Here is an 11,065-nt window from a genome sequence, read left to right on the forward strand (position 1 = left end):
AATAATGACATATGTTTGAAATTTTAAACAATTTCAATTAAATGGATTTTCTATCAATTTATTCATGTTTAGTTGTGATAAAATATGTAAGTTGAAGATTGACTATTGTTTTACTAGATTAATTACTATATTTGTTTCTATCAGTTTAATGTATCATAAAATAAATAAACATCATATTTACTATATTCATATATCAAAATAAATATAGCCATTGAATTTAATATAATTGTAATTTTTTAGAAAATACAAATTAAACTTTTATTGAATTCAACTAAATATAAATAAATTTATACTGAAATAGTTAAAATACCAAATAATTATTTATAGTTTTAATTTTTAAACCAATAAAATTAAAGTCTAAAATTAGTTATATTTAATATTGTTATGACTACGCAATGTGCATGAAGCCTCTTAGTAATTAATTATTTCCAAAGGCCCTATAACCCTTTCAGATCTAGCCGGATTTTAAAATAGATATCTTTTTTTGCGAGCCGGACCACAATTAATACTCTTAAGACTATTTTTAATGGTTCATCCTATTTTTTACTCTAATAGAATAATTCTATAATAGAGTTGTGATATACTCAAATAATACTCTATTTTAGAAAGAAAAATAGAATAATGAACAATTTTTTTTAACTCTATATGTAAAGTAAACTCATTTTCTACTCTATTATTATAGGATAAAAATAGAGTATCATTTGAATATTTTTAGTCTAACCTCTATTTTGGAGTAAAAATTATAGCGGGTAGGAGATGCCGTAGCTATCAGAGTCATTACACGTAATAAAGCAGAGACCAACGCAAAAATTGTGTTCAATGTAATAAAAAACACTAGTAGTCCACAGCTACAGCCTACATGTCGTATGGGTCAACCAAAAGTTAGTTAAAGACTTTCAAACACATAAAAGTCCTCACAAAACGCCATCGTCTTACAGTATTTTTGGTGGAGCTTGTTATATATACATTTAATTAATTAAATAGTTAATAGAGTCATGAGTAAAATAATTATTCGGAATAATACCAAATCGTGAAGAAAAAATTAAGTCGCAAACAGTATTTGTAATGCTAGAGCATGATTGGTTTCTCCGCTACCACCCGCTGTTTTTGCGGTTGATAGCGGTTGTTGACGTTTTGCAACAATCACTCAAACCCTTCTAAACCACTTCAAACCGCTCTAAACCTCTTAAATTCAAAAAGTGGTTCCAATTATCGTTTACGGTTGCGGGAGGACAATTTTTTTTTCTTTTTTATTTAAAACAATATAAGTACAAAAATAAAAATAAAAATTTGAAATTGGAATTATGAAAATACTAAAATATATCTATTATATTTTAATTAATATTATAAAATTTTAAAATAAAAAATATTTTCTATAATTTTTTAAAAATTTAAAATTATAACTTTCTAAATATAGTTTTTATATTTATTATAATATTATATTTTTTGATATTTTTATAATTATATAAAATATAAATATTGTTAATTTATTATTTAACGGTAGCTGCATTTGGTAGTTAACCAGTCATAAGTATCCAGCAAACACACCAATTTCTAATTGCAGTACCAGTCGTACAAATCTCTTAAACCCACTAGAAACCACAACCACCCGCATCCGCAAACTCCCGCAACCGCAACCGCTGCGTTTGAACTAGTCAGACCCTTAATGGAGAGAATTGATGGTATCATCTATATCGAATCTATCAAAATATTTTTATTTTTATTGAATAAGAAACCAGCTTTTAGTTTGGTTTCAGATTTTCTAATGAATCTAATACATAATTTTATTTTTGCATGAATATAATATTGCTTTTGTTTTATAAAGATTATCACATTTTTGTTACAAAAAGCATCATTTTAAAATTATAATCCAATTTATATTTATTTTAAATTTAATATTAATTGTAAATGCATTGACTTTATAAATAATTTTATTTATCTAAATACTATGTATTACATAGATTTAACTAATAAAAACATAAATATATCTTAGTGGTTTTCTTAATCTATATGCAAATTTTCAAAATGACAATTCTTGTAAAATGGAAAATAGTAATTTACATTTTATAGGAATTAAATCTTTCGAAGTCCCCTTAGTCCAATGATTTGACTAAGAGTTCATTAATGCTTCTATACCAACAGGTCCAGGTTTCAATTTCCGGAGAGAGCGATTTATTAAACAATTATGTAGAGTACAGAGGAAATGCTTACAAGGGATCTTCAACATGGTGGAAGTAAACTCAGTCAGGCGTGATCTTCGTAGGACAGCTCAGGTGATGCAGTTAGTCATAGATTATAAGGCAGGTAGTATTCTCGGTTGTCAGATCGTCTATGTAATCTTTCTCATAATTGTAATATCGTAATAAATTAGCGTTAAAAAAAAATTGAATCTAAAACGGACAGTTTACAGTTTACCCCATAAATTAAATATTATAATGATATTTAATCAGGAGTCAATTAATTATTTTTAGAATCTTTAGATGTAACGAGAAATTAATAAATCAAGCTTAGACTCTTTATTTCTTTAATTCGGAAGATATCAAAAGATACTAGGAGTTTTCCTGCGCCTTGCGCAGATATAAAAACATTTAAAAATGTTATATATAAATAATATTTTCTATTTTTATATTTTAGTTTTATTAGTTTAAAAAATAAAGCCATAATGTAATTGTTTTTAGTTTGATTTAATCAAGTTTACTTTGATCTTTTAATTTTGCATTATTTAACTTTTGATAAAAATAATTGAAATTTTATAAAGTTACTTTATTATATTATTATTTATTTAATTACCATTTTTAAATATGTCTATTTGTAAATATATAAATTATTTCTAATAATATATACATTAAATAAAAATAACTTATATACGTTGATAAAATATATTTTAAACTACACTTATTTTAATAATAAAAATATGATTCATATATTGATGTTAAATTTTTAATATTCGTAATTATTATTTATATATAAAAATATTATTTTAATTGATATAGAAAAGTTATTAGGTATCATAAAATCTTACCAAAATGAATATTTACTGAGAAAAAATATTTTTGATATAAAATTTATTAGTTATTACTATATTATGAAACTTTTCCAAAAATATAAATTCGTATATAGAAAATCATCATTATTATATTTAAAAAATCTTACCAAAAACATAAATCTAAATATAGTAAATTTTATATGTCACAATTAGATTTATGTCATGTCATATTTCTTTTAAGTCATGTCATCATTTTTTTGTGAAAGTTAATATAGTGATGACACATATACAAATTACTTCTCAAATATAGTCTAGGGGATTGTAGTTTTGCGATCAAAATAGAACCGGCCCTTAAGTTATGAATGGAAACCATTTGTGCGATGGTATCAAAGTGCTAAATGCCAGGTTTTAGAAATGTCACTAATCAAAGTGGTACACCTAATTAGAGTTCTTTATACTAAATAACACTTTTACAAAAAAAAATAAAAATTTGTTTGCTCTATTTATGAATCCGAATAGTAACCGTATATTTGCTAATATAAACGGAACAGAATTAATGTGTGGTATACGTTATACATGATGTTCATGCGGTTTCGATAAAAGAAGCAATGCGGAATAATGTTTACTTGGTGAAAAGATATTTTTTCAGTTTTACTAAATAAATGTTTTAAATTATATGATATATTTTTGAAATACTTTTAAAAATCTAAAATTATTTTATTTATCAATTAAAATTTGAAAATTTATATGAAATATTTTTGAAATACTTTTAAAAATTTACAGTTATTTTATTTATCAATTAAAATTTAAAAATTTAGTAACTAGATACACTAATTAAAAAACATAATTAAATTATATTATAGTTTATATAAACAAACCAATTATAATTATATTACTAAATTTTAGTTGGTTAATTATTCTATTTGAATAAATTTAAATAAATTTAATTATATAATTATATTGGTTGATAATAACTTACCTACAAAATTTTTAAATATCTAATATGTACACACATTTATAAAAAAAATATAAAACCTCGTCCACAACTACTGTTGATAAAAGGTGCACGTGTCTTTGAAATTTTTTATGTCCGTATTCAAAGTCTACAATGCGCGATAATTTATTTTACTATCCTTTTTACTTTTAAAAGATATGATGTCCAATATAAATAATTGTAAAGTGCGGTTTTGGACAAAAACAGCTGGTTATCGTTTGCTAGAGAATTACTGATCGTCTTTCATAAAATTTTCAGTACTTTGAAAGCCTCATGCGGTATTGCTTTTTACTTTGAAAAAAATTGCCAAAATAGAATGAAAAACAGCTTTTTTATTTTTTTAGTATACAACTTTTTGTGTCCCATTCTTGTCTCAGTTACCATTTTCACTTATCAAACTTAATAAAATAAATAATTTTATAAATTAAAAATTATAAAAAATAGAAACAACTGATAAAATATTCATATACACATACTGTATTTTTAGGCTCTAAATCTTGTTAATTAAATTTTTTTAATTATGTCATACGGAAAAAAATGTCATAGTCTATAAAACATTTGTTATTCATCAAAAGATCTCCTTAATTTTTCTTGTGATTTTCACAAACTTTTATTCTATGATATAATCTTATCAAGGATTAATATTGGAGCTTTTGTTGTTTAATTTTTTTTTATTTTTATATCAAAAATTATTTTTAAGTTTTATTTCTTTTTATTTTTAATACGCTTTAGTATTTAAAATATTTTATCGAGGGTTAATTTTGGGATTATGAGAAATTTATACTATAGGAATAACTATGGTTAGTTTTATATTATAGGGACAAAGAGTATTTTCTTTATTCTATTTTGATAAATTTCTCTTTAACTTTTACAAAACTGCAAACTTTAAAAAAAAATGTGATTGGTGTAATAAGTGCAGGTTTTGTCAATAATGCATCAAATTCCGCGATGAAAAGTTTACAAATCAAATATGCTGAGTTATTGGAGTTTACACAGTTTTTAGACAAGCCATCCAAATATGGTGAGTTATTGGAGTTTAGGTGCGTTTTTCTTCCTTTTTTTTATTTAAATTATTATTATATACTTTGTAATAATACAGTTTAATTAATCATATTCATCAATTTAACTGATGTATGTTAATATATTTACAAAATTAGCAGATCAAAGGGTATGAAAGTTGATAAACTTTACGCATGTAATATACATTAGATTTTATTTAAATAAAAATTTAGTTTTTATTTATAAATTCAAATGAATTATATTGCATTTTAAAAAATTTAACAATCTTTAGGAATTTTTAATTTGATAAATATTTATTTTGACAAACTTTACACATTAATATATTTATATGTTAATATTATTTAAATGAATTTATTATTTTTCATTTATAAATTAAAATAAAGCTATATTTTTCATTTAACAAAAGTATACAAAGTTTACAATGTCTTTTATTTTCTGACTGAATCAGTCGGCCAAGCCGTAATTAATTTCTGTCCGGTGACATATATTGTTAAAAACTGTATTCCAGTTAGACGTAAAATTGTTCAAAAATCAATCAAATTCATCAAAATTAGTGACATGGTTTAATAACAAAAATCAGTTTTCTAATTTGGTTTTTAATTGAAATCTTTTGAAATCACATTAATATTTAAGAGGTTTTGCAAAAATTACTCAAGAATTGAAGTCAAATGCAAACAAACCCCTTTTTGTCAAAAATATTTTGTCATAGTCTCTCCATGTAATCCTTAGGTTTTTCCAATATTTTTAAAAAATGCTATTATGATTTATTTATTTTTATTTTCAAATGATACAAAAAATCATAAAAATCCTAAGCAGTTCTTCATATTTACAACACTGACACTATCATCAATTTCTCCAACCACCACAAACAACCATTTTGAAGCTCTTAAAGTTCAAGCATTCAATTTACATCTCCTTTCTTTTCATTTTACACCAACAAAACTTCATTTTCTCACCACTTTCATCTAAAAGTTCCCATAAAGTTCATTTTTCATAAACCCAACTTTCATATTCAAGTAATTCTTCAATAAGAATCGTCAAAAAACTTCTTTTTGCTCAGAGACTAGACGTTGGAGAATTTTGAGCTTACACTGAAAAAGTAACTATTATATGGTTTTCATTACTATTCAAATGTGTGCCACGGTAGTAGACTGTTTTGTATGTCTACGCGTATGTGTAAACTTAATAGGCGGTTTGCTTGTCAATGCACAAGTTAGTTTTACAATTGACCGAATTTATATTTTCAACGTAAACTTCACCTTTAGAGACAAAAAGGTGGATATGAAATTAGTTTTGCAGTTGACCGAACTTTTGATTTTTCATAGTAGACTTTATTGGAAGTCTGCATCAAGTAAACTGCGTTGAAAGTCTGCAAGAGGTCAATTTTGCATTTAACCAAAACTTTGACTTTTTATGTAGATTTCGTACGAAGTTACTCTACAATAAAAGATTAGTTTTGTGGTTGACTAAAATGTTAAAAGATTGACAAAAAATAATGAAAGTGTTAGACTTCATATGATGCTTAAGTAGAAAATTTTGTTAAAAATGAATTTGTGTATTATTCGTTAAGATTTTACACGATTTTATTGTTTTACAATGTGCAAGTGAATCCTAATGGTCTTTAATGAATTTAAAAAGTTTGTTATAATTATGGAACTATCAAATTTTTGGTTTGGCTATGTTGTTAGCTAATAAGTGTAGACTTCTTTAAAAGTCTACTTCTGTAATTTTTATCAAACATGAAATATTTGTTTGCTAATTTTGTACACCGTTTTTTTACATGGAATTGTTAATTTACATATTCTATACAGATAATGAGTGGTAAAACTCTTTGTGGGAGTTTGTGGTCGATAATCTAAAAGGAGAGATAATGTTTTTTTTTCTGCATGATTGTTGTACACATGGTGAACTTCTTGAAATTGGAGAAGAAGATTATGATCTGGAAAAAATCGAGATGGTAAAGTTAACATATTTCTTACCAAACTTAATGTTACAGGAAATGGCTCCGGATACTCTTCATATGCATGTCACGAATGATAGACAAGTGTGGAACTTGATCGAGTTATCTAAGACGCATATTTTATGCCTTTGTGTATCAAGCCAATGCCAAAAATAAGTTAGGAATTGATGAGAATATGGATGTGGCTGATGGTGATGGTAATAGTTTGCTGATGAATATTCTGATGAAGGGTTAGTTGAGATAATATTGCTGATGATGTTCAAGCAACTGAAATATATTCATGAGACTTATTGAAAAGTCTTTGTGAGTATTTTACTTTTGAGAAGTTTTTATAGATTTTCTTGTTATCACGTATGTGTTAGTTATTGTCTTTTTGCTGATAGTGGATTCAATTATTATTTTAATTATAGTATGGTGAGATAAATTTGATAGCTAACAAAAATTAATAACTTCATACATACAAGTGAAACACAACTAAAAATAGTAATTTACAAACAAATACTTTATAATGATAAATTTATTTCAAAACAAATTTTACAAGACTGTTCTAGAGTTCTCATAATTTTGATGGATCATATAATAAAGCAGAAATAGAGTTTGAGAGGTATTTCATTGAGTTATAAGATAACAAACAATGAGAAGTTTATAACTTTATACTGTTGGATATGAATGATTGAATAAGTTGTAACCTGCCTGGAAATGAAAGAGTTCTGTTAGACCAGCATAGCATTTTTCCTCGAATATTGTCTGTCAATGGCTCATAATCATGGCTGGTAAGGGATTTTGTGGTCAATGGCATATTCATGTACCATATAGGCAAAACACCTACTCCAATACACAAAGCCGATGTTGTATTTAAAATAGGGGACATATTTCTTCCAGAAGCATACAATGAGGACTTAGCAACATTGATACGTAATCCTGACATACTTGCAAACCGGTTCATGACCCCAATGACTCACATGAGCGAGTCTGATGTGCCATTTGTGAAAACCAGAATGTCGTCGGTAACACTTAGGTGAGTGAGTTTGACCCCATGTCATCGGCATATCCAGTACAGTTAATTTTTGGAGTTCTACATTCATCATGCATGCTAAGTCTCTTGACACTATAGAGAGTATGTGTAGTGTTTTTTCTATGGTATGGATCGCTTACACAAACTCACAGGGCAAAGGTGCGCTGGGGGATCTCTGGTATCCGAAGGACGAGGGTGGACTAGGGATTCAGAAGCTTTGGGACTCATTCACTATGACGCTCATATGGCGGATACTCACTCAACCGTCCTCTCTTTGGGCTAGCTGGGTAACTCATTATCTACCCATGTACAACTCTTTTGGAATGTTAGAGATGATTCAAAAGGATCCTGGATATGGAGAAAACTTCTCAAATTAAGGGATATGTCATATCACTTTCTCAGAATTGACACTAGAGATGGGAAGAACTGTCACTTTTGGTTTGATAATTGGATGGAGAAGGGCCGATTGATTGATATCTCAGGAGCTACTATTACTACTTATCTAGGTGTATTGAGACATGCCCGAGTCAGTGATGCAGTGAAATCGGAAGGATGGAGCATTAGAGGTCAGAGAAATCAAAGGTTTCACGAGCTTCACCGTAGCATAATGGCGATTAGCCCTACTAAACCTAAGAACGGTACAGATATAGTGTTGTGGAAGCATGGGGATAAGGATCATCAACCTACATTCTCAGCCTCAAGAACTTGGGATCAGCTTCGAGTGAAAGGGTCAGAGTGCCATGGAGTAAAGTGGTCTGGTTCTCACAAGGAGTCCCTCATTTTTCCTTCATCACTTGGTTAGCCATTAAAAACAGATTATCTACATGGGACACAATGAGGCAATGAGGTATGGTGCATGGATGTGAGCTTTGTGGAGAAAGAGATTAGACAAGAGACCATCTCTTCTTCGCTTGACCATATTCATACACATTATGGGAAGGGCTTGCACGTCGGCTAGTTAGAAATGGAATCAATCCAGATTGGCAATGGACAATCAAGTGACTGCAGCGTATGTGAGAGAAGGGAAGGGAAGGGATATCATTCTAGCAAAGTTTTTGCTTCAGAGTACAATCTATTATGTGTGGAGAGAAAGAAATGCTAGGCGCCATCATCAGACATGAACAACTACTGATCAGATGCGACGATTGATTGACAAGGCCGTAAGGAATAGGCTCGTCTCACTTCCATATAAACCGGATCACAAATATGAAGGACTACTAAAGAGATGGTTTCAGGTCACCATCTAGCTCAGATCATTCTTTACCATAAGATAGAGAGTTCATATTCTATAGATTGAATTTTGTATATAACATTCTTTTTGATAGATCATCAGAAAAAAAATTTATATCTCTTTTTGATTTGAATTTTGCTTACTATAATTTATAGAACCATGACAAGTTTTCGTGGTTTCATTATCTTTGTGCATTGATGGTAATTTATTTTTAATAAATTATGAAAATATCTATTCATCTCTTTATCTATTGATCTGTTTGTTTACCAGTTATATTTACTAATTGTTCAAATTTTTCTTACGATTTGTTCTTCGGTAGTCAATATTTTTTTCAGTTCAATCCTTTAAATGAATTTTGCTCAACTTTATTTTTCATTTATTTTGTTCATCAGGTGGTCATTTAAAAAAAAAAGTAATATATCAATTTTTAGCAACTTCTATCCAATAATTACACGTTTTTTTGGGACTCTGCAGCAGACGAGATGGTACGTTCTTCAAATACATCACGTTTGGATGTATATCATGACTAGACAATGAGTAGTACTACTTGCTCCTCACTTTCATTCAATAGAGACATTTACAGGGAAACTTCATGTTTGAATTTTCATCACCATTAAAATCTTTTATCCTTATTATAAACTTAGTAATTGACAGGCAGACAATGAATTGACATGTTCTTGTCGTGCTAAAAAAGGTTTAGTCCTAGACCAAAAATTCCACAAGCAAACAGTCGACAGTTAAAACGCCGAAACCAATACAGTATTGCGGTTCATTGAGACAAAGTCCATGAACAATGGGCCGTTCTACTAAAGAGAATCGTAATCCTACAATTACAGCCCAAGGTTACTTTCGTCATTTACACACTGCTACACTGAAAACCCTAATCCTTAGGGCTTCAAGCACCTTACGGAGACTGCACCACTATATAACAATTACACAAACGCTAACAATCTCAACACGCAGTTCTTCCTCCGATTAACTAGTGTTTTGATCGAAACCGTCTTTTTGTTTAGGTTTTACTTTTGGCTTCATCAGATAGTCGATGGGATTTGTCCGTTCCCGTATGATTCGTTCCCTTGAAGCAATATCAATCGTGCTGCTCTCGTTATTTCATATTCCACCCTAATCAATTCACAGCATCATACTGTTAATTTAGTTTGGTGCCGATTCGGGATCGAAACTTGAGCGACTACATATCTTGTTTAAGTTGTGTCTAATTCTCTGCTGCTTTGTTTTGTAGTAGTTGTTTGTGGGGAAGAACAGTGATGAGTCAATTTACAGACCTGTAATGATAGCGGTAATGATCGCATTCATTATGAACATCTAAGGGACTGAGTTCTTCAAATTTTTATAGTAGTGGCTTTTACATCTTTTTATATTGAATCATGCTTTGAATGATTAATATGTGAAGCATTGTTGTGAATGTTTTAGCCTACATTGAATTTAGTTCCCCTCGCTATCCTGTTCGTCAATTCTAATGATGTACTTAGGACGTCGGGGAACAATATGTTATAAGTTTTATCTTTTAATAATTGCTTATTGATTTGATCAAATGAGGAACACTTTGCCAAGTTGTTGAATTCTCAGAAGATAATCTGAGTATTATGATTCACTTGTATAGGAAGATCTGATGATTTTCTTTTGGTTACTCGTTGTTTGTTTTTTGTCTTTATGTCTGATTACTCTGAAAAGCCTGTGATGATTAGATTGAATGGTTACTGAAATTTCAGTGTTGAAAAGCATCTAATTGACTAGGACGGTCTGAGGCTTTCTCTGTGTTATTAAAATCTTCTACTTGTTTGCTAAGTTTTTGTAAAACTAATTGTTGTAGAATGAGAATGTGGATGATGAGAAACAAA

The sequence above is a fragment of the Brassica oleracea genome, chromosome C3, assembly GCF_000695525.1.
Source record: "Brassica oleracea var. oleracea cultivar TO1000 chromosome C3, BOL, whole genome shotgun sequence".
In the NCBI taxonomy this organism is placed as follows: domain Eukaryota; kingdom Viridiplantae; phylum Streptophyta; class Magnoliopsida; order Brassicales; family Brassicaceae; genus Brassica; species Brassica oleracea.